The sequence below is a fragment of the Macaca mulatta genome, chromosome 4 (assembly GCF_049350105.2).
Source record: "Macaca mulatta isolate MMU2019108-1 chromosome 4, T2T-MMU8v2.0, whole genome shotgun sequence".
Classification (NCBI taxonomy): Eukaryota; Metazoa; Chordata; class Mammalia; order Primates; family Cercopithecidae; genus Macaca; species Macaca mulatta.
In genome coordinates, this window is record NC_133409.1 from 136,503,414 (window position 1) to 136,528,616 (window position 25,203).

General features: G+C 46.1%; 1 protein-coding gene and 1 non-coding gene across 4 annotated transcripts in view; both read right to left on the reverse strand.

Annotated features, from left to right (window-relative positions):
- RUNX2 (RUNX family transcription factor 2) overlaps positions 1-25,203 on the reverse strand; it is a 245,892-nt gene that overhangs the window by 19,533 nt on the left and 201,156 nt on the right. The window lies entirely within an intron of this gene.
- Positions 1,215-1,321, reverse strand: LOC114677776 (U6 spliceosomal RNA). Its single transcript, XR_003729222.2, has one exon. It is a non-coding gene; the product is annotated as a U6 spliceosomal RNA (small nuclear RNA).

Here is a 25,203-nt window from a genome sequence, read left to right on the forward strand (position 1 = left end):
GATGCACATGGCCTTCACACGTGGCACTCTCGGGCCCCAGGCCTGTCCTGAGGCCGTGGAGATTGTGAGCATAAGATAGGCCCCAGGTGATGAATTCTTTGTAACCCAGTATCTCAGCCTCAAGATGCATTTAAACATTTTTTTTCCCTTCTTGCTTTCAGCCTTGAGGCAGACTTTGAAACTCTTAGCATCTTCCTTTCCCAGCAGGCACTTCCATGAACCACGCACGCTTGTCTAATTATGAGCTTGCTTAGAAATTCCAGGGACCAACTTTGAAACAAACCAGGCAGAAAGACCCAGCTGCAGGATCCTCCCACTCAAGAAGAGTTAGGAACAGTGAGGCCCCCACTGCCGGGCTGAAGTCAGTATGATGCAAATCAGACCTCCCCACAAGTCATTACTGAGATGGCCACAGAGTAGACACATGGACGTGCTTTCCACTACTCCTGCCTATTTCCCACACCTTTTTCTTCCTAAAACCCTTCCCTCAGCCTAAAAAGCTGGAATGATCTTCCAAAGGCATGAGTCTGGCCATACCCTAACCACCAGTATTTTAATAAAGTTGCTTTCCTTTCTCCACACCTCTCTTCTTCTGTTTTCTACCTCTGAGCAGTGAGCTGTCAGACTTCAGCCAGTTACAAAATGGGGCCCAGAGTCGCATTCCCTCTGCCCTCTGCCCTCAGCTGATGGACCTGGACAGATTAGAGGAACCCCCTTCCACTGACCCTGCACCTCCCTGGCAACACTGCAAGGGAGGGAGTGTCCCCAGAGGAGGAAGGAGCACTGACTCTTGGCTGTCTGGCCCCTCACAGGGACCAAACAGCTGCTGCCACCCCCACACCACCCTCACCCGATAATTGTCAGTCAGGGCCCTACTTCTCTGCTCCCCACAGACCAAAAGAACCCAGTGAGGGAGCGGTAAAGTGGGCCTGAGCCTGGGACAGGACAGAACCAGACAGCCTTCCTCCTGCACCTGGGCTCTTTTTTTTTTTTTAATTTGTAATCTTTCATTTTTGTGTGCACATAGTAGGTATATGTATTTATGGGTTACATAAAATACTTTGGTAGAGGAATGTGATGCATAATAACCATATCATGGAAAAGGAGGTATCCCTCCCCTCAAGCATCAAATACTAGGTCTTGTTCATTTTTTCTATTTTTCCTTTTGGTACCCATTAACCATCCTCACTTTCCCCACCCCCCGCCTCCCCCTAAAAATTATGGAAGGCTTCACTAATTTGCATGTCATCCTTGCACAGGGGCCATGCTAATCTTTTCTGTATCCTTCCAATTTTAGTATATGTGCTGCAGAAGCAAGCACCCTGGGCCCTCTTTGTCTCTCATTCCTTCCTTACTCTACCTCACCTGCTTCTCCCCAGTCCCAACATTCACTCTTTTTCCCTCTTCTCCTACTGGTCTCCACTCCCACCCTCAGCCTGCCCTAGCTCCTTACCCCCAGCAACTTACTGTCTTCTTTTTTAAATTTAATTCTATCTTTAATTGCTACATAATAATTATATATATTCATGGGATACATGATGATGTTTTGATAAGTATAATGTATATTGACCAGATCAGGGTAATTAGCATATCCACCTTCCCAAACATTTACCATTTCTCTGTGTTGGGAATATTCAATATCCTCCTCCTAGCTATTTGAAACTATATGATCGTTAACTACTGGTACAGAACACTAGAACTTATTTCTCTTATCTAGCTGTAATTTTGGATCCTTTAACAAATCTCTCCCCATACCTTCCTCTCAAGGCTGGTTGGTTATCTGGGGGTTTGAGGAGCTGTGTGTTGCCTCTTCAACAAAAGGAGAGTAGGGACTGTGTCTCATACAGTGATACAGTCCCCTCCCTAAGTGTTTTACTCACCCCTGCGGAAACAAAAACCAAACCAGAGAAGTATTTCACTTTTAAAAGGGGGTTTCCTAGGGGCTGTTTCCTAGGGTCTATGTAAATTCGGTCCCATGATAGACTAATGCTAGAACATGCTGAGCTGAACACAATTAAATGGTTTCCTTCCCCTAGGAATTCTGAGGACCTTAACATGATAAAGAGCATGATAAACATCCGAGAGAGAGGCAGAATGTAGAGTTTTCCAAATTTATTTGAAACTCCCCTTTCCTAAGGAATATTTTGAGAGGCAAGGCAAACATCCCCTTGACCAATGCTGCAGGAGATGCCAGCTCCTCCAGGGCTGGCTCCACTCTGGAATTATGGACAGTGCCCAGCAGAGGATCCTGGATAGACCACCCCTTCACAGAGACCAGCATCTCTGCCCTCCTTCAAGCCAGAAAAGCAGAATTGGCCTCATCTTCCAGAATCTTCCACTGTCACTTTGACAAGTGGAGGACTTGCTTTACTCTGAGACTTCACTCTGGGGTGTTTCAGCCATGGACTAACGAAGAGATATCCAAAGCTACTCCTCTCACAATAAGGTCCCCCTCATAAAAAGCCACACCCCTCAGTTGTTCACCCCCAGCAGCACCTGCATTAGCACAACAGAAGTATTTCAAAGCCTAAAAACTACAGACTCAGCACCTTGGCTTGTGGCTACTTAATTATAGCCCTTCCCCTCCTGCTGCCTGCTTTCTTGGACCTGCTCTCACTTCTTTCAAGCTCCTCAGTAATTGACTCTCACCTCCTGGCTCCCTGGGGGTTCAGCTTGGTGTTCCCTGTGACAGGGCCCTTATCAAGAAGTCTCCAAACTGCCTTATGGCATGGACCAATTTTGTTTCCTTCAAATCAGGGGAAGGAAAAGGGAGTCTTCTCGCTTCCTGAGAGTGGTGCCTGAGAGCATGAGGAGAGGAGAGGAGAAGGGAGACTGTCCGGGTCAAGCCAAGGACAGGGTGGGGTATTCCCACAGGGCACCATCAGCATGGAAGCTTCCAGAAACAGAGCACACCCTGTGCAAAGGATGTTTAAGCCTACAGCCATTCACAGCAGCCCTGCTGCGGCCAGAGTGTATACTCCCATCATTTCCTCCCATTTCCCATTGACATTGTCCCTACAAAGAGGAGTAAGAATTATGTGAGATTCGGGCAGGTGATATCCCCTAGGCAACCATCAGGGCTGCTAAGAATCACAACCAGCACTGCAGGCCCACCCACGTTTCTTCCTCTGCAAAGGCGTGAGTACCTGGGGTGGAAGAAGCAGCTGGGAAAGCACGGCTTGGGGGCCACCAACACTCTGAAGGTGCAAGTCATGCTGCGACTGGGAGCCTCAGTGTGTTCATCTGCAGCATGAGCACAAGGGCTCCCCATCCCACCCACAGCGTGTCTGCCAGGGGCCTCAGGGCGCTCTGGGGGCAGGAGTGTGAGAGAGCTGAGTACTAGTCCCTCCACCATTTCCTAAAACTTCCCATTCCTGCCACTCAGCATCTCTTCCCTATGAAGATCAAACCCACACTCTCCCTGTCTGCCAACATATGCAGGGACAGGAGACCCAAAGGTCCCACCTCATTCGATTCCAGCTGCAGATGTCGTGGTGAGAGCCCCGTGAGCTGCCTCACCTTGGACGATGAACAGTGTGAATCACAGCAAAGACAACCTAAGCCCCTCTCCTGCCACAAACCCTGTCCTGACTACGCCTGAGGGTCTCCTCACCACTCACCTCTGCAAAGAGTTTCTCGAGAAGCTCTGGAAGACTGTGGCAGAGCAAGTGTTACTTTTAACCCGTCAAGATTCTAGCCCAGGTGACCATAGCTCTATCTTCCTTACAGGGTCTTCTAGAGTAAAACAGCAGAACAAGGGTTGGGGAACTGGGGAGTGGGGGGAAGGCGAGGAAGGAGGAGGGAACAGAATGGGGACATTCCTGCCTCTTCTCCCCTTTCTGAGTCAATGGCCACGGCCAGTGCTGCTGCTCACAGGCACTCTGAAGCTGGTTCCCAGCATAATCAAACTGAAGCCAAAGGTCAGGAGATGCCTTTGCCAGGAAGGAGAGGCCTCCAGAGGACCCAGTACTACCAAAATGCTCAGAATACACACTTCTGGTTACTATGCTGCTGCCCTTTGTCTTCCTGGCTGTCGCTCTCGTCTTCACCAGCCTAATCTCGAGCTTCAGGAATCCTAGACAGAGTCCCAGCCCTTCACATGCCGCTCTGTCTGGAGGGACCTGACTGATCTCTACTCCCCAGTCTGATGCTGCCTGCTTCCTTTCCCTGAAGTCCCAGGAAAACTGTCATAGCTCAGTGCTTGAGGCAGCACAAGGAAGAAGACTCTGGGAGAACCCCAGTCTGTGATGTGGGAGAGAAAGGACCCAATATCCAAGGACAACAGAGAAGGGCAGATACAGAGAAGGGGAGGGAAAGGAGGACAAGGGAAGAGAGGGTGGAGAGGAGGGGAGAGGAAAGGAGAGGAGAGGAGGGCAGAGGAGGGGAGAGGAGAGGAGAGGAAGGGAGGGGACAGGAGGGGAGGCGAGAGGAAGGGAGGGGAGAGGAGAGGAAGGGAGAGGAGAGGAAGGGAGAGGAGAGGAAGGGAGGGGAGAGGGGAAAGAAGGGAAAAGGAGAGGAGGGAAGGGGAGAGGAGGAGAGGGGAGAGGAAGGGAGGGGAGAGGAGAGGAAGGGAGAGGAGGAGGGGAAAGAAGGGAAAAGGAGAGGAGGGGAGAGGGGGAGAGGAAGGGAGAGGAGAGGAGGGGAGGGAAGGGGAGGGAAAGGAAAGGGAGGGGAGGAAGGAGGGGAGAGAGGAGGGGAGGGGTGGGAGAAGGGGAGGGAAGGGGAGAGAGGAGTGGAAGGCAGAGGAGGAAAGAGAGGAGGAGAGGGGAGGGAGAAGGGGAGGGAAGGGAAGACAGGAGAGGAGAATGGAGGGGAGGGGAGGAGAAGGAAGAGAAAAGGGGAGGGGAGGAGAGGGGAAAGAGGAGGCGAGAGAGAAGGGAAGGGAAGGGAAGAGAGGAGAGGAGAATGGAGGGGAGGGGAGGAGAGGGAAGAGAAAAGGGGAGGGGAGGAGGGGAGAGAGAAGGGGAAGGGAGGGAAGGGGAGGGGGAGAGGAGGGGGGAGGGGAGCAGAAGAGAGAGAGGAGGTGAGGGGAGAGAGGAGGGGAGGTGAGGGAGAAGGGGAGAGAAGGGGAAGGGAGGGGAGGAGAAGGGAGGGGAGGGGAGGGAAGGGGAATGGAGGAGAGGGAGGAGGGGAAAGGAAGGGAGAAGAGAGGAGGGGAGACAGAAGGGAAGGAGAGAGGAGAGGAGAGACGAGGGGATAGAAAGGAGAAGAGGAGGAGAGGGGAGGGGAGAGAAAGGAGAAGGGGAGGAGAGGGGAGAGGAGAGAGGAAGGGAGGGAAGGGGAGAGAGGAGGGCAGACAGGAGAGAGAAAAGGGGAGGGGGAGGGGAGAGGAGGAGAAAGGAGCAGAGGGGGAAAAAAGAAAAGAAAGGGAAGAACGTGAGGCCATAAAATCTTTAAAAATGAACTTTCCCTTCCCAGAGGGATATGAATGGGAGAGGAATGCCACAAAAAAGAGCCCATACAAGTCAATATAAATATGGTTATTTTAGGACTCGGTGGAGAATGGCTGCTGGTGGTCTCCCCCTTCTTCCTGGTGGGTCGGCGTTCATCCCAGGGAAGAAAACTGGGTCATCACAAGTCTGGCCCTGCGGCCCGACCAGGCGGTCAGCGTGGAAGTGAAGTGGGCGGCCACGCGGGCGGCGGCCGGGGCCGCACCTTGAGGCGGTCAATCTGTATGTGTGAGCAGCACTTTGATATCTGGCCACGAAAGGACAAGTTCTCAAAGCCCCCATTCATGGACCCTACACACAGAAGCAGCAAACAGAAAAAAAGTTGTTTCCCCATCGGTCTAGAAAGGTGGGTTCCTGTTTATTAATCGAAGACCACATAAAGAATGCATGGTTACGAATGTTCCTTCTGAGGAGCACAGAAGCTGGTTAAAAAAAAAAATCCATCCGGTGATTACTTGGGACAAAAAGCTGCTGCTGCGGCCCCCATGTTAGTTTTAGAAGGAAAATGCTACAAAAGTACGGGGGACCTATTTTCACCAGGCATCACTGAGGGCTTTCCACGGTGCCTGCTGAGGCTGGCCCCCTGCTAGAAGCTCTCAGACGGTGGGTCACCAGTGCCAGCCGGCCGCAGCTCCTCCTCCCCACCACCCCTTCTTCCTGCACTGAGAAACACCCAAGAGGATTTAAAAAAAAAAAAAAAAAAAAAAAAGGTCATTGGCAATTAGCTCCCTGTGGAAATCAGAGAACATTCGAAAAGAGTTCCCTTGGGGGAAGTTCAGAGAAACTCATTCTCAAGGCAAGGCTCACCCAGACCGTGAGGGTCCCACCCTCCATCTGACCACAGGCTCCATTTCCCACCTACAGCAGGGACCGTGGAAAAGGAATTAAGGAGCAAACAGGAGATAAGATGGAGGCTTGGGTTCTCTTTTGAAGCTTAATTAAAGCAAACTGATCAGCCTTCTACTGCACATGCCGCAGACTACACAAACGGCGAACATAATCACTAACAGGGAGCCCTGTCCTCGGCAGCAGGCGGGTGGCAAGGAAACCCGTTCAGGCTCCCAGCGCAGGAGAGAAAGCCCAACTGTGATCATTCAGTACAAATCGCACCTGGAGGCCAAAAAAATGCTGATCTCTCCAGATAAAGGAGGAAAAGGGACGGGCAGAGGAAATGGATTCCGAGCCATCTTCATTTAATTTATTTCTGTGACAGATCCTAACCTATTTCTAGGTGAAGGGATCAAACAGGCCTGTCACCAAATCACAGTCATCTCAAATATGCACAGACTGTACCCCATCCAGCTCCTGGACCACCAGCACGTTTTATGATTTCTTTACACTACAAATATTTGGCCGTGCTGAAATCACCCAATAAAGTCAATCCGGGGCTTCATCTGCAGTTCTGAGGCGCTCTCCAAGTGCTTGCTGGAGACTGGCCCAAAATAACCACTGCTCATCTTATTCAATATCGCAGGAAAATGTGTCCTCCTTCCCATATCTGCCTCCCACCACCTGGGAGCACAGAGACTGTCCCGTTTGGTGTGTGCTTGTTGTTTTTGCTGTTATAAAACGACTGCTGTTGTTTTCCACACACAGTCGCAGACGCGGTCAGGATGAATTGCCTGTGGGTGACAGCCAGGGCCTATGAACAGACTACAGGGCCAGTCCTGACCCTCTGCCGACAAAGTGAGTCCAGGCCGGCCACTAAGGCGGAGGCCGCGCCTGTCACTTTGGGCAGCCACAGAGGTAGCCTCAGGGCCTGAGTCAGAAGACCAAGACTCAGAGACCTTCCATCCTGGGCCCTTCTGCCTCCTACCCTTCACCTTTCTCCTGGGAGAATGAGGCCAGGGCAAATTTAGGGGTGGATGCCACAGGAACAGGGAGAAAAAGAGGCGTGTCTGAGACAGGAGGAAACCACAGTTCAGGGGTATCATCCTGAAGGGTTGTCATTCAGGGTAAGCAAAGGGAGGGAAGAAAAGTAAGCGGCAGCCACCATTGTAACTCCACAGGGATGTCAGGCAGGCAGATGCCATCGTCAGTGGGGCCACTGTGTGTTTCTGTCCACGGAATAAGAGCTCACCCCACATTAAGACTCATACATTTCTGCATCCTCTTTCTCTTTGAACTCAGAAGTTCTTGGAGAACATAATCTGGGTTGCCCCCGAAGCCATCCTGCCTTTACTTAGAGAAGTTGATATGATTTTCCTCTATTCATAGAAGAGAAAACAGAGATATAGAGAAAATGAAGTGAATCAGAGGAAGTCAGGCAGGTTTCCTGAGGAGTTTCCCAGCCTCTGCACAGCAGGGGTGGGGCTCGAACACCTATCAGGAGGCCTGGAGGCATCTTCAGTTGGTTTGATGGGCATCTGTCCCCAGAAGCCTCTATGTCAGTGGGTACAGGACCTTCCCTGCGGAACCTGATGAGCAGTTTTCTCCTCACTCCACAGGCTTCCAATGCCTGAAAACACCATGAAGGATGAAGTCCTGGGCAGCAGCCAAAGCTCCATGCATTCCACCCTGACCCTTCCCAGCCAGGACTGTAGACACCGCAGCCTCCATCACCCTCACCACCACTAACCACTTCTCCAGCAATGACAGCTAGCCCTGGGCCCCAGGGAGGAAAAACAAAAATCAGCCCGCTGGTCATCAGAAACATCCCTGAAAGACTTGACGGGGCCTGAGGCAAGGCCAACAAAAATCAGTGTTTCTCCCAAAGCCACACCATGCTGCAAAGTGACTAACAATTCTCCTTCTTTTTAGAGGTTGCCTTGCCCATGACTTCTTCAGCTTTGTCTCTTTCCTCCTGCCTCAGAAGTTGCTGAGATACCTTACCATCATTCAGCGTGAGTTCAAAACTTATAAAATGCCCCTCCCCATTCCATCCTCCTGAGATGGGTCCTTGGGGTATGTTCTCCCTTGCTGCAGGAAGTTAACAAGCCTAACTTTACTTGACAATAAGTACCTTCTTGGTAGTTATCCGTTGGAAAGCAAAAATATGAGCAATCGTTCTGATCACAGGGGCATCTGCAAGCTTAGTTTCCACAAGGATGGTGCTGATGCTCTGAGATATCCACCTGGTAACCAACAACTGGTTTTTCAGAAAGACGTCACAACCCCAGCCATGGCATCAGTGATCCATGTCTTGCATCCTCTTTTATTTCTCCTGGAGGCCACATTTCCAGTATGCAGCCAGGCTTCGTGGGGAGAGAGGAGGAGAGACACCCTGAGCTCTGAAATGCAGGGTGTTGTCTTTGTGTTATTTTGCTTTTTTTGTTTTTGCATTGAAAGTAGCTTCATTGTTTTCTGATTTTAAAATAATAAACACTGTAAAAAAATTCAAACTGCAGAAAATAGTTTTTAAAATGAAAGCTAACCTAAAGCCCACTAACCTGCTAATCATCACCAACATTTTGATAACCATCCTTTCATCCATCTCCTTATATATGTGAACATAGATACATTTTCTATATAAATGGGATATCACACATATTGTCTTTTAATACAGTGCACACATTTCTCTCTTCCATGATCTTTTTTTCTCATGTCCCACCTTCCCCTTTTCAACGCTCCTGCTCCAGGTAACCAGTGTTCCCTGAGGTGCTTCCTTCCACACTTAGCTCCTTTCTGCTCTCTCCACATGCAGTAGAGCCCAGTGAAAGCCCTGCTCCCATTGAAGTCATTGATTTTAGACAATGGACCCTGGTAGAGACAAGGATGGAGATCCACACATGTAACCTCTAACCCATGGACACTGATGTGCTGCCGTAATTATAAAGATTGTTGGTTGGTTGCTGGGCCATAACTGAGTTGCACTCAAAATATACTTGCGAGACAAACAGCGTCTCCTCCTCCTCCTCCTGCTCCTCCTCCTCCCCAAACTAAGTTGGATAATAAGGTGACAGGGGTCTGTGTGGATTTTGACACATCCCATTGCCCCATTGCCCCATTGTCTGTGTGTGGCAGTGATTTGGACAAGATGGTACAAAACCAGGTTTCCAGCCTCCTCGATGGCTTCTCCTCAACACTACTGAACAGAACTCTTCTCTGCTTCCACAGAGCGACTGTTTCCTTCCTAACTTTCTCTCATCAAATTATTTAAGATCTTGATCTTCCTGACCTTCACCTGAGTAGGTTTGCCGCGCTCTGCATTGAACTTTTCATGCCCGTCCATGCAAGCCAGTTGTTCACCATCCTGAATGACATCTTCAAGACACCAGATATGATAAATGTCCACTTTGTAATATGCTGCACTCTAGAGCATGTGATGAAAATGGATGTTATGTTAATCAAATCTATCTTTTGAAAATTCCAAAGTACACTAAAAATGAATTAGATGGTAATTTTTTGTTTCTACAATTCCTAGCATAAGAAAGAAATAGCCTATTAATATTTGGGGCTACAAAAATATGTGATTTGTACTCAACATTTCAGGAACATATTTATTGTATTAAAGCAACAGGGGGCACATCTGGGTCCCTGTTTGCATGTGTATTTCTGCATCCAGGAGCCTGGGCCTCTGGTCTCTGGCCTTTTAAAATCTGTACCAGGTTGCCTGCCACATACCTCTCCCCTGCCTGTCACTCACCATGAGCAGCCCCTCACAGGCCAGAGCTCTGCTGTGCAAACAGGTGCCTCAGAGTTCACCCAAAAGATTTAAAAAAAAAAAAACAAAAGACAAAAACTTTCCACTCAGAGCAGGCAAGCTTTACTTTTTTAAAGTAAGTGTTACTTAACAGAAGGCCTCGTAAAGCTCATAAAACACTGGAACATCTGGTAAACGGTGTCAACTTTACACGTTCTCCAGCACAGGGTACAGGACTCTTGTTTCCACTGGCGTAACTCAGGGATGCAGAACCCCGCGCTGGTGCGTCTCCGGGCTCCCTGCCCGTCCTGATTTTCATAGGATGGTCTCAAGCCAGCAGGTCTGTCTCTACTTTCAACCAGCCCAGCAACAGACAACCAAGAACCTCAGAGTCCAGATACAAGAGGCAGCAAGGGAGGTGAGGAGAGCAAAACAACCTGAGGACCCAAGGACATGACCTGCTGTGATTGGCATACACTGTGTTTGGCATACACTGCATGCTGGGAGCTGGGGGGAGCAGACTAGGATGTCACATGTGATTGGCAGCCTGCCTCTTTTGGGTGCCTTCAAAATAACATGAGAATCTGTGTTTAAATGTTCATTCATTTATCCTAGATGTTAAACACACTGCTTTTTGCCCAGGTGAGGTGCCAGGGGATGGGGAGGGTTACTCAAAGACATTTAAAATCAACATTTCCAAAGTCCTCTGGAAATGAGGTCATAGTTCCATCAGCAGGCACGATTTTCTATACCTGTTTTTATATCCTGGCAAGTAAGGACCCCAAAGGCTCCACTGTGAGATTCTGATTTCACCATGAGAAGAAGGCTTCTTTCTTCCCAGCTGGTCTCCTTCTTACCATGTGACTTTGAATCCCAGGGATAGCCACAGGAAAACATCAGAGAGACACTATCAACATTTCGAGACTCTAAGCAAACATCTCAGTGAGCAAACCCTCACGTCCCCTTAGGAATCTACAGCATTTAGGGCTCAGGATCATCCCACTCTCCCAAAGCCAGCAGAGACCTGGTGATGCAAGCACCCAAGGGTGAGACGAGGACCTCTAGCTGGAGGAGGACTGACCACGTGTTTCTGGGCAAGTCCCTCGACTGAGCTCCAATGCTTTCATCTGAAAAATTGCTCTGTCTCTCTCCCAGGATTGATGTAAGAATCAGCAGACTTAATACACACAAGTGTGGCTTATAAGGCCTTCCACAAATATTACTTGTCATTATACACATATCATGGCTGACTAGTTTGTCTTTTCTGTAGTATTCGTTAAAAAAAATACTCAGTTCTGGCTAATAAAATGTAGCAGAAAGTCTGCTGAAAGGTTTCTGGGAAAGAAATGTTGCTGCTGATGATACACAATTACGTTAGAGAAAAGAGTTCTCTAGTATACCTCCTTCCCTGTGCTTCCAGTCTTTGAAAGTGGAGCTGCTGCAGCTATTCTGTAACCATGAGGCTATACAAGCCTATGGGTAGAAATTCATTACGTTGAGGATGACATGGAAGAGGCAAGAAAGGGCCTGGAGACTTGATATCACTGAACCAATGCCAGCAAATGCCTGCTTTTGGACTTATGTGAAAAAAACAAACCCTACTTAGGCAAGCCACTATTGATTGCGTTTTTCTGTTATTTGCAGCTGAACGCATTGTAAAGGACTGAGTCCTTCCTTTATCTGTTCTCACAGGACCTTGTATTTTCCTCTAAAGAACTTATCGCAGTCATAATTATTTAAGTATCAGTGTGATTATCTGCTTAATGACTCTATCCTCAACTAGATTTTAAGTTCTGCGAGAGTAGAAACCACATCTGTCTGGTTCACCATTGAATCCCCAGCTCCTTATCTCAGTGCCCAGCATATAGTAGATGCTCAGTAAATACTGGTTGAATGAATGAATGACTGAATAAATGAATAGTACTTATGCTGAATAGACACTTGTCAGTTCACTTCCTGTTCTCAGTAGGGCTAGTGTGGTAATCTCTCAAATTAGTGTGGAAGTTTTGGCAGCATGGAGGGACCTCCCTCTACCATTTTCTCTCCAACACTAACTTGAGTCAGATTTTCCATGCCGGTCAAGCCACTTTCCCTTATGGAGAATAATGCCCAATACAGACCCCTTAGAAGGACCTCAGTAAATTCCAGCTGAACAGATTTTGCAGCCCCCAAGAGTCGTTTTCCGTAAGGTAAGTGCATCCTTCCTTCTAAAGGCAATTTGAGTCTCTCCCTCTAAACATGAAGCCCTGACCCCAGCTTCCACAGCAGGAAGATACCTCAGTAAGCAATATCCCCCATAGCGTTACCTGATTTTTCTTCAGGAAGAAGGAAGAAAAGTTTCTTAGTGAAAACCCTTCTTTCCTCTACTGCCGCTCCCTGGGCTGTGTGTTACCACTTCTAGTCTCAGCTGGAACTAGCAACCCAAAAGCAGTCCCAGAAAAGAGAAGGAAAAAGAATTAAATCGCACCACCCACGAGGGATCAGGAGTTTACAAAACACTTTCCCCACGGTTGGCTGCAAACGCCGTGCGGAGGGTGGTCTCTTCCCCTCCATTGCCTGTCCCTTGTCCTCCCTGTGCCAGAGGGGTGTATATTACCTTTTTCCTTCTGCTAAATGCCAACACACAAACTCCTGGAAACAATCCATCAGCAATTCAGAGACAGGATCTCCCACGTAAAGCAGGAGGATCCTGAGTTTCAACTTCCTGTCTCCATTCACACTGTACCTTCCAAAAGGAGGGAGACTGGCTCCCTGGAAGCCATAAAGCATAATGGTCAAGAACCAAGATTCCAGACCTGGGAACCCTGCCACTTCCTCGTTATATAATCCTGGGCATTTTATCCAATCTCTATAAAAACTCATTCTCTGTTTTGGTAAAATGGGGAAATAAATGAGATAATCCATGTAAAGTGTGAGCTTGCCACATAGCAAGCCTCCGAAAACTTCACATATTTTTATCCAGGTTTAACTCAAGTCACACTTACCTATGAAACCATACTCTGGGAGGTTGTTAAATGTCCTCCAAGGCATTTTCTCCTGATTGGCCAGTTCCCACCAGCCTTCTATGTCTTGCCTCTGTCTTCTCTGAGTCCATCCGCCTTTCCTAGGCTCATTCCCTCTAAAAGAGCTGCTCCAATTTGAGAGATGCCTCCCAAAAGATTGTGGAGCCCATCGTGGGGCTATCTCAGTTACTGCCTTAGTTACCCGAATCTTGCTGTCCTGTTCTTTGCCAGGCAAGTTACCTCCCCTCGGTCTGTTTTCATCATCTAAAAATCAAGAATAACCATGTCTACTTTGCAGGATTGTTATAAGGTTTAAAAATTAAGTATCTGTAAAACGCCAGGCACATACCGGGCACTCAAATCAGGCTTAATGTTCCTATTCATATTATTATTATTCAAGATCCAAGTTAGCCTATGCCTAAGTTAAACAGAAAAAAGAAGAAAGAAAAAGCAAGAGCAAAAACATTTTTTTCTTTTCTTCGAGCTAAGATGCAAGTTGGCAATCAACTGGGGTCTGGAAAGGGAGCTGGCCAGCCACCCAGCGTGCCGCTGCTTCCCAGGAAGATCCTGCTTTAAAGCTGAAGCCCCACTGGTCAGGGTCCAGCGACGCTTGGCACATGACTGGCACCACCTCACAAATACAGAAAAATGTCTGGTTGCAAATGCATTGACAGAGTTGGATTAAAAATAAAGTCCCCGGATGGACCCAGCAAGCTTATATTTTAGAAGGATTTCTTTCTCTCTCTCTGGAAATGTTCTGGACTCCTGAAAATAGAGGTTTATTATGGAAATGCTGACAGACCCTTAAATAGAGCACTGTATTTGCAACACTGTAATTATGCCTCCATTGAAAAGCTCCAAAGAAAACATGATTTCCCCTGTGCAAATAAATCATGCATGGCTTTAAAGGCCCAGATTTGTATCATTCGAACCATAAGGAACCATCGTCTTCCATATGTAAATGAATTATAAATAATAATGGCTTTAAAAAAGGCCCATCCCAGGGAAATATGGACCCACTACTATGGCATTTGTAAAACTGGACCCACATCTCACTATTGTCTTACTGCATGAGTAGGCACCAGATTCGCCTTATTACAGCATTGATTTGATTGACCTAGAAATTGTCCCTGAATAAATAAGACATTCATATCTTCTTCCATTTATACCCCTCACAGAACTTTCTCCCACACTCTCTCTCTTTCTCTCTTCCACTCTAACATATTTGCTCTGTGCCATTCCTCAGCAAGATGATCTGAGGTTAGACCCTGCAAATAACCACTTCAAGGTGATGCAGTGGCTCAGATGTGTCCAGTGACTGCAGATCTGTTTGCACCCACCATGTAAGGTGCCACATGCACTTCTCTATGCTCTTGACACATCTCGTGGAGGGTGTGGGGCCACCAATACTTTAGAACTGTATCTTGACAACCACTGTATGTTTGACATACAACATGTGTCTGCAGCCTCTGCAAAATGTGCTCCAGATTTCATAGCCACTGCCCCGAGCACTGGATAAGGGGCCATTATGTGAATCTGTAGCAGCTCCAAGCAGTAATCAGAGAAGCAGACCACGGTCCTGGAGGACAGGCTTTATTCTCCCATCCAGATTGTGGTTTGCTTATTTTCAAACAGTTATTGATACTTCCAAATTGCAGTCACTAAATGACAGGTTTCATTTAGATGATCATCAAAAATGAAACTAGCAGAGTTGAGGCTATAATTCTTTTTTTCTTAATAGCAAAAGAAAATCTGCATTATAACTATATAGAGCTACATGTGGTTATAGATACTTGATTATACCTACAAAAAATGTGTTACATGACGTTTGTGTTTTTCAACAACAAAACTGTAGCTGGATTTTTTTCATAGACATAATTTTCATATTTGGGGATAAGTAAACTCCTAAGAGGTCTTTTGAATTACAAATGAGAGATTAAATTAGGTTCCTTCTGATTTCCTTATCAAGTCTACTTTATTACATTCTAATTAGTTGAAATTGGGTAACAGAGAGTTGCCTGAATCTGCATGTAGCACATATAAACCCAGAGGCCCTGTGACCTAGGCTTGGTGAAGTGCTGTGTTAAAAGCAATTCAACAGAAAAGATAGATAAATATAATTGAAAGCTATTTAAATCCTTTCTCGTTCTTTTTAGAAAACACCAAATCAGGGGAGGACATACGTTCCATATAATAAAATAGTTTTAAAACTCTTGTTATGGACTGAATTGTGTCCCCCTAAAATCCATTTGTTGAAGCCCTAATCCCCAATGTGACTGTATTTAGAACTACGACCTTTAAAGAGGTAATCAAGGTAAAATGAGGTCATTAGGGTCATTAGAGAGGGGGTCCTAATCCAATATGACTGTAGTCCTTGTAAGAAGAAGGGACATCAGGGAGGCACGCGTGAAGAGTGAAGGCCGTGCTGGGAGAGAGCCATCTGCAAGCCAAGGAGAGAGGCCTCAGGAGAAACCAGCCCTCTCGATCTTGGACTTCCAGCCTCCGGAAGTGTGAGAAAGTAAGTTTTTGCTGTTTAAGCTACCTGCTCTGCAGCATTTTGTTATGACAATCCCAGCAGACTAATCCAACTCTCTTTAGATATCCTTCATGGTTATTCTCTTACACCTGTCAGTGGCTCCCCTAAAAACTACTTACTCCTTCCCTCTCCATGGCTCTCACACTCTCCTGAAAGCCCACATCATGCCTGCTTTCATTTTTCTCTCCCTGCTCCCCTCTTTGGCTCAGCTCTTTATTATGTGTGTCAACTGGGCCTCTCTAGTAATTTGAAATGTTTTTCTTCCTCTTTTCTTCTTTTCATCTTATCTTAACCAATATAAGAGAGACTGAAAAATTAAAGGCCTTCCTCCAAAGGGGAAGTGGGGAGAGAGGCTATAAGTATGTATTACAACCTGTTGTCCTTATTACACACTTCAAAATTATAATACAGAAGCAACCGGGACAAGAAAGAAACGAATGAAGGTTCAGAGAGACATGAGATACAAAGCCAGGTGTGGTGGCTCACACCTGTAACCTCAGCACTTTGGGAGGCTGAGGCAGGGGGGTCACTTGAGGCCAGGAGCTTAAGACCAGCCTGGCCAACATGGTGAAACCCCATCTCTACTAAAAAATAGAAAAATTAGCCATGCGTGGTGGTGCATGCCTGTAATCAGCTACTTGGGAGGCTGAGGCAGGAGAATCACTTGAACCCAGGAGGTGGAGATTGCAGTGAGCCAAGATGGTGCCACTGCACTCCAGCCTGGGCAAAAGAGTGAGACTCCATCTCAAAAAAAAGGACAGAGATACAAACAGCAGCGCTGCCAACATGATGCCAGAAGTGCAGTAGGAAAGGCCAATTCTCTAGTTATTTAAAAAAAAAAAAGGAGAATCTAAATGTTTGGCTATAGTAATGCATTGCTTAACAGGATAAGTTCTGAAAAATGTGTCCTTAGGCAATTTTGTCATTGTGCGAACATCGTAGAATACACTTACACAACCTACATGGGCAAGCCTACTATATGCCTAAGATATATGGTATAACCTATGTTCCCAGGCTACAGACCTGTGTAGCAGGTTACTGTACTGAATACTGTAGGCAATTACAACACAATGGTAAGCACTTGTGCATCTAAACAAATCTAAACATAGAAAAGGCACAGTAGAAATATAGTATAATAGAGAAAAAAAATAGTACACCTGTATAGAGCAGCTCTATTATAATCTTAGGGAACCACCACTGTATATGTGGTCCACCACTGATGGTAATTTATAACAATGCATGTCTGTAATATGTTTGCCACCCTGAAAAGCTTTGACATCCTGTCCACCTGGTCAGAAATGAATGTGAAGGTAAACAAGAAATGGTGTGTTCAATTCTCAGCAGGCTTTCCTCTAGGGGAAAGCAGACAGCTAAGTAAACCTCATTTGGCCTAACAGAAAAGAAAGGAGGGAGAAAGAGGGAAACCGGAAATCCTCCACAGAACAAGTACAATTTTATAAGCATCAATAGAAGGTCTGATTTTTTGTTTTGGAATGGGCTTGTTTATAGTTGACAAGCAAAATATTTAGAAATGTAATGGGAAGAAAAGGTCACCACCAACTCCAACAAATTCTACCATTAGTCAGCAAAATGCCACCAGTCCGGATTCAGGCATCTGTGTACAATTATAACAGCATTCACAATGCACTCTTCACCTTCAAAGCCCTTTCCGCAGCATTAACGAATGAATTCTCACAACAGCCTTCTCAAGGAGGTGTGATTATATCTGTGTGGGAGAGAGAGGCTGGGGTGGCCCAAAGAGGTTCTCCTTTCCCTAAGCCTGAGAGAGGCACATCCTGGAGATGCCAATTCTTGGCAGTCTCTGGTCAGCTAGGGCCCTCCCAGGTCTCCAAGGACTATAGATCTCCTGGCTTCCCTTGAGTGCAGGAACCATCCAGAGAGGAGGCCACCAGCTTTACTGCTGCCAATCACCAAGAACTGAAAGACACAGCTCCCTCTCTCAGGGGTGATGAAAGCTCATTTCTGTATCCAAACAGGCATCTCTCCTCCAATCATTAGTTTTCCGAGCTCTCTTGCAACATGTGCTGGCTTTGTCCTGAGTTGACTTAGCTAAACTGTAACTAGAATTCTCAGAATTCTCTTGCTTGTATAATTCTAAGTTAGGGTTGGCTACAAGAGACGTTAGAGTGGGATCTAGGAGATGAAAGTGAAGTAGCCTCCATTATGCTGATAAGGAGGTATGGGGCTCCAAGCATCTTTTTAGCTTAAATTGCTGCTACTCGTCCACTGCCCATCTGTTGGAAGACAGCAAAGCTGGGCCTGTGGCTCTTTCAGATCCTATAAGATTTCTTCCTTCAGCTCCTCTGGGTCCTGAACCAGGCATGTGCTCAGTTCTATGGAGAAGGACACCTGCTTCTGCAAACCAATTGCTTTGTCAAGGAGGTGAGTGCTATGGTCTGAATGTTGGTGTCTCCTGACAAATTCATAGGTTGAAAGTTAATCTTCGATGTGATGGTGGAAAGAGGAGAGGCCTGTGGGGAAGTCCTTATGTCCTCACAAATGTAATGAGGGCCCTTATTAAAAAGATTAAAAGGAGCACATGAGGACACAACTAGAAGGCACTACCCATGAAGCAGAACACAAGCGCTCACCAGACACCAAACCTACTGGTGCCTTGATCTGGAGTGTCCCAGCCTCCGGACCTGAAAGAAATACATTTCTATTGTTTATAAATTACCCAACATAAGATGTTCTGTTAGAGCAGCTTGAATGGACTAAGGCAATGAGTGACACACGTGGGTTCCAGTTTGTCTTCAATGCTTCGTGCTGGTGCATTCCAGTTTATCCTTGGCCATTCCCACTTCATATCCAACATTTTCTTTCCAATTGATGATCTTAGGGACCTGCAATGGCCACAGACCCATCACCAGATGAGGCAATAGCCTTCCATAGACTTCCTCACCAGCTTCCGTAACTGTGTAAAACATAATCCCTGTAGAAAAGACCTCATTCACCTTGTGTCTCATAGTGGTTCAGCTTCCTTGATCAAACTCTAACTGACACAGGACATTTGACTACTTATGTGATCACAGGATCTCCAAACGGAATGGGTCCCCAACCGGGAGTCTACCCCCTGGAAGCCTAGAAGGCATGTAAAATGGCATCCGTGGTTTCGGTGGGCCTCTCAGTTTCCCCTATTTCTCTCCTGTAGATCTGCTTGGCCTCATTTCCTGTGAACTACGACTTAGCAGACCTGTGAATCTGAATTCTAATCCAACAGCACATGTCCAGTCCTCTCTAATCCCTCCTGCTGACTTCCATCCCACTAGTGAGGGCAAATGAAGAAGCAAAGACTGGACAAACAAAGTGCACCCAGCCTGTCCCCTTACTGGTCAAGTGTTTATTTAATGAGGAGCTACCTGAAAGATGTTCCATTCATGTAAGTTTCAGTCTCAAGTGTGAGGCTAGTTTGGGGATTTAGTGGCTTCAGTAAGAAATCTAAATATTTTCCAAGAAAGGCCAAATATGGAAGAAGGAGGAGAATAGTTCAGAATAACCTTCCCAAGGGGCCACCATTTTTCCAAGCAGAGTGCACCCATGTTCCCTCAAGTTCACACCATACAGGAGAGTCAGCAGGAGTGTTGGGGATGGATGGATGGATGCTGTGCTGGACATCTGCGAACAAGCTCTAAGATCCAGACTCTGCCATTTCCCAGCTCTTCTCTATATTCAAAGAAGGATGACCTCTATACACTACCAATGTTCCCCACTGCTTCCTGCTTGGTTTGGCCAATGAGAAACATGGGCAGCATATTTGAGAATGGGCAGAAAAGAGAAGCCAGGTTTTCACACCCCACCCCTACTAGGGGCTGAGACTTCTCTATCCAAGACACCACCAGTTGGATTCCCTCCAGAACCAGCTTTCAGCAGGTAGCTCAGGCTCTTGGGCTTAGGTAATACCTTTGTTCCTCCAGCCCTAGGGAAAATAGAAGTTTTCAGCAATTGCTAATCTTGGGGTTGCCTTGCCTTACCCTGCTTGCTCTTTCAACTCTTCTAAAACCTTTGTAACTAATTTCCCATATTAAATTTCCTCTATTAAATTATTCTGCATGGGTTTTGTTTTTTCTGGAGCGACACTGGCTGATACATATGCTTTCAACTCTAGGGATTAGAATTTGCCAAAACTGACGCCCTTCCAAGACTTTTAAGTTCCCTAGGCTAGCATCATTTTTTTCCATTTCTTGTAGACAACAATACAAAAAGTGTTGCCGAAGAGGAAAATTGAATGGTAACTCTGCACCCAGTCTTTATGTGGAGGGTGGGAGCAGAAGACAAGGAAAATTGACTCAGGTTTTCTCCCTAACTCAGTAAAAGTAGATATATACTATAGGGGTTTCTCATGTCATAGTTATGGGTTTCTATTCATCCTTTCCACACTGTCTTACCCAAACTTCACTTCTTTCATGTATTCACCAGCATATTTTGAGCATCTGCTAGGCCCTGGGGATACAAAATGGACAAGATGCTACTGACCTCAAGGAACTTCTAGTCTAGTGGACAAGTGTGATCATGTGCATGTCCTTTCTAGGATTAGCCCTTACCATTAGAACATGTAGTACTGATGTAGAATTATCCATTCCAATCAAAACAGCCAGATAAGTTCCTCACAGACCAGAATCTTTCCAGCAACTTCAGCAGAGATGTTCACAAACAAAAGCACATCCCTTCAAAGTCATCCTCACAGCAACCTTCATCACTAGGGTCTTTCATATAGGAAGGCAGCAACACGCACTCCCACAAAGGAGACCATATTCTCCCTCTTCAAGTTCAGATCCCAGTCTCTTCCAGATTTGGACATTCTGATCATTCATATCATTGCCACGTGTGCTCTGACTACATATCAGTTCAATCTACTAAATCTTCAAGGGTTGTCTTGGCCTACATGTTCAGAAGATCTCCTAATCTTCCCTTTCCCTACTCCAAGCAAGACACTGACCCTGCTAGTCTTCAAGGTTTCTTCAGATCACGCTTCCACCTCTTCCTTCTTAATCAGTTTTATATCTTTCCTCAGCACTTGCTAGGTTCTGGCAAGTAGAAGGCATTCAGTGTTTGTTGAATGAATGAATGTATAGATGCATGGATGATGAGTTTGGAGTGAGAAGCAATCAATGATGTGTTAACTAAGGGTTATCTACAAAGTACTGGTTTGGAAATCTTGCTTTAAGTGCAATACCATGCTTATCCGTGATCATCATTGGAGTCATAAGCCAAAAATAAGACTTTCAAGGAATAATACTGAAGCTTCATCCCCAGGCACAGACCAGCACCCGTGTATACAGAGGAAGGCTGGCTGCTATACCTGGACCTGCAAGGGTAGTTTTGCCCCAAGATTCAGCCAGTATTAGAAAATCAAGATTTCTAAGGAAATGTTTGAGCCATCCATTTCCCAGAGTCCCCTCACGAAGTTGGCTCAGTATGGATCCAATATTTTAAAATCCTCCACTGGCATTTCCAGTTGCAGAAAATGTGGATCATAACAAACTGCAGCAGACAGCTTCTTAATTTTCCTTTGCAGGAGCGGCCTGCAAACCCAACACCCACAGGCAAAGCCCTATGCAGTGTCAGTTGGAGACCACAGGAGAGTGTCTGTTAGCAGCTGTAAGACTTTCCCTCTTCCCAGACCTCAAACCTTAGAATCTGGCTCATTAAAGATAGACAGTAGGCTCCCCTGAGGCCCAGACCTTTCCCCAGCCTACTAGAAATAACCAAGAAGCCAGAGGTGACTCAGCTCCTACTTAGACCCAGACTGACTTTTCTACCAGCCAGTGCTGTTGTTTCAAGGTCCAGTCTTGACGGGAGCCACCCACACCCCAACCTGTGAGTAGCTCTTCCCCAGGAAAACAAAACAAAACAAAACACAAACCAATAGAAACCCTGAAGTTTAGGTAGCAGATTTGCAATGACTTGGGCACCATGTAGAATTAACACAGAATGCCTCATGCCATAAGATGAAATCACAGCACCCAAAGATGAGCCAAAGGATGGCCTCCACATCTCCCTACATTGCTGAGGCGAGTGGCAAAGGCCTGCCCTCTCTCTGCCTTCTGGGCAGGAAGTCTTACATGGCTCTTGCATTCCATCCAAAAGACAAAAGAGGGGGTGGATTTCTCTGAACCCTCGCCAGGTCACACTGAGGTGGGTGTTGGGTCTTTTGAAACTGTCAGAATGAGTATGCTTCTGATTATGGGGTTCCCAAGACTCTGAGCCAGCTTTTTTTTTTTTTTTTTTTGTAAGCACATACATTTTCTTTCTGGACCACAGCCACGTTGCTCTGGCTATGTTAATCTCCACAAGTAGTCACAGTGCTTCCCAGGGCATCCAGGGAGTTGCTTGTTTTAGGGAAATCCTGTTAGTTTGAACTCTGTTCAAGAATGTGCCCAGTGTGCTTCAGCCCAGGAGCAAAGTAGATTCAGCCTAGAGAGTTAAAAGCACTTGGGTCCTTGGGGGTAGGGGACAGAAATGATCTGAGAGCTCATAAGCCTGGAGGAAGAGTATGCAGATCCAAGGGTCACTTAACTCAGCCCTGCAATGTTCTGACCTACAAACTTGAAGATTAACTGGCTACTGGAAGATTCTCTGCATACCCCGATTAGTGAAGGGTCAGTTTACGTTGATGTGAGGAGGGCATTTGCAAAGTGGGATTGTCCTGGTCACTCCACCTCTCGTTTTAGGGCCTTCCTCTTCCAGTAGGTTCTCTGGGCTCTTGTCTGTCTAAAAGACCCATGACTTCTCAACACAGTGCCTTTGCTGATAAGGAAATATGCTGCTTTTCCCAGATGTTTACCTCTACCTGCTCTTTCCAGACGCTTTCCCTACTCATCAAAGCTTGCCTATCCTGTGTGTCTACACTGATAATAGGAGATGATAATTACTCCCTGTTAATGTGTTTTCCAGTATAATCCTTAAGAATAACTGGAGCAGGCCACTTTCTATATGCTGGGAATTTAAAAGAGTCTCTTACATCCCAAAAACTCTCCACCTCTGACTCAAGGCCACTTAGAGGTTTACCATCAAGAGTGACTCATTTGGCTTAAAGTTTTTGTTGTATGTCAAAAAGCAAATCAAAGCGGCAGTATAATCTAGAGGACAGAACATGAGACCGAGAATCAGGGGCTCAGTCCTCCTACTGGCTCTATCATGGCTGGCTGTGTGACCTCAGGCAGTCACTTCACCTCTCTGGTCCCTAATGTGCTAGGCATCCCCAAAGGTCGGAGCAATGGCAATTTACTGAATCAATCAAGTTACACAGCCCCAAGGCCTGCCTGTAGGGGGTAGTTCTAAATAGTCAACGACCAGATATGTTCCCGCCATAGACTAGCCTGCTTGCGAGTTGCGACCTTATGATCACTCATATGTGTGCACTCATCAGATTCCCTGCTGAGATTGGGTTTTATTTTGTTGGCAGAAGAAGAGAGAAAAAAAGAGAAAGGGAGGGAGGGACAGAGAGAAAATGAGCCAGAACATAAAAGGTACCATCCAGAAAAGGGAAAGAAAGTAGAAAGGGAAGGCAAAGGCAGTGGCGCTGAGGAGAAAATGGGCGTCCTTGCTAAACATGCTTCCCTTTCTCACAACCCAGCTAAGATCTACACAGCGCCCATGTCCCAGTGGTTAATCGAGCTAACGGAGAATGTTTTGAATTTAAATCCTGACTCTACCTCTCATTCTAAGAAAGTTATCTAGCCTTTCTAGACCTTGGTTTCCTACTCTATAAAAGGAGGTTAATATTAGAACCCACCTCAGTGGGTTACTTGGAGGACTAAAAGGAATAAAGCATGTTAAGCTCTGCCCTAATAATGCAGAACTTTTACCCACCAAAGACTCACTCTATGTAGGCTATTTTTATTATTAGGGAGGAACACAGATCACCTGAACTCCAGGAGGCATCTATAGGAGGAAGTATTCTTCAAATAGGAAGACAAGGATGGTGCGGGTTGCAAGGCTTCTGAAGTCACACCATGTAAAATGGGAAAATTAGCTCTGCTAAATGAGCTACACTAAGGAAATGCCTAAGACCTCCTTATGAACCCAAGTAATCCATAAACACCAAGCTATTAGTGCTCGGAGTGCATACCCTGCTAAACGCCTGGTCAAACATCGTATTTGGTTGGTGCAAAAATAATTGCGGTTGCCATTGGCAAAAACCGCAATTACTTTTGCACCAGCCTAATAGCATGGGACTGAACTTACATGTGTGATATGTTCCCTATGATGCATTTTAAAATTTGATGGTTCATGACTAATGAGTAATTTTTAGTTAAGAATGGATAGGCCAGGCATGGTGGCTTACGCCTGTATTCCCAACACTTTGAGAGGCCAAGGTGGGTGCGTCACCTGAGGTCAGGCGTTCGAGACCAGCCTAGCCAACATGGTGAAACCCCATCTTTACTAAAAATACAAAAATTAGCCAGGCGATGTGGTGGGCACCTTTAATCCCAGCTACTGGGCAGGCTGAGGCAGGAGAACCGCTTGCATCCGGGAGGCGGAGGTTGCAGTGAGCCAGATGGCGCCACTGCACTCCAGCCTGAGTGACAGAGCAAGACCCCATCTCAAAAAAGAACATGAACAGATAGATCAAAGATGAAAGTTAAAGTATCATCTACAATAAGGTCAGCTGTAGCCTGAGGATACAGCTATTCTCAGAGGGAATGAATGAGGATGGAGGATGGGTTGAGTGGGTGGGTTTTCTTCTTAAGCCACAACTTGAGATTCTTATCACAATGATAATGATGGAGGCTCTCAGCTAGGGCAACTTACTAAACTACTAGGGCTTAAAGAAGTTTGTATGAAAGAAAAATGATCTAACAAAACGTGTTTTTTGAATTATTCCATAGAGTTCTTTTCTGAAGAACTAATTTTAAAAAATCCGAAGTCCTTACAATGGCTTCAATGTTCTATATGATCTAACCCCTTTTGTGACCTCATCTCCCAACACTCTTCCCCTGCTCCTCCTCAATCACTGCCAAGCTCACTCTCTCTTTAACATGCCTTATCCTGTTTCCAGAAAATTCTCCCCAGATATCCACATGGCTTGCCCTTTCACTTCATTTAGGTCTCTGCCCAAATGTCACCTCATCTGAGAACCCTTCCTGACAAGAAAACCCTAAAAATACTTTCCTCTTACCCTGTTTTATTTTCTTTATAGCACATAGTACCATCTGAAACTCTAATAATAGCACTTACGTGCTAATAATGACACTTTAGTACCACCTTACATCCTGATGCACTTAGCACCACATAGCACTTAGTACCACCTTACATGCTAATAATAGCACTTAGTACCACCTTACGTGTTGATGCACCTGGTACCACATAGCATTTAGTACCACGTGCTGATTGGAGACATTTTAAATTTTCTTATGTTCATCTTAGTATCCATATACAGTGCCTGGTACATGGTAGACACCCAAAAACTATTTCTTGAATTAATGAATGAATGAAATTGTTGAGTGGATGCATGAATGAATGAGTGGGGATGCAGTTAAGTGGCACAACCATTAAGCTAATGTTGGCTCCGGAATGTGACTCTCTTAGAGAAAACTGTGTGGTACTAATCTTATGTGTTTTGTTTTATGAAAGAAAGCATAAAATAGAAGATTTACCCATGACTTTAAT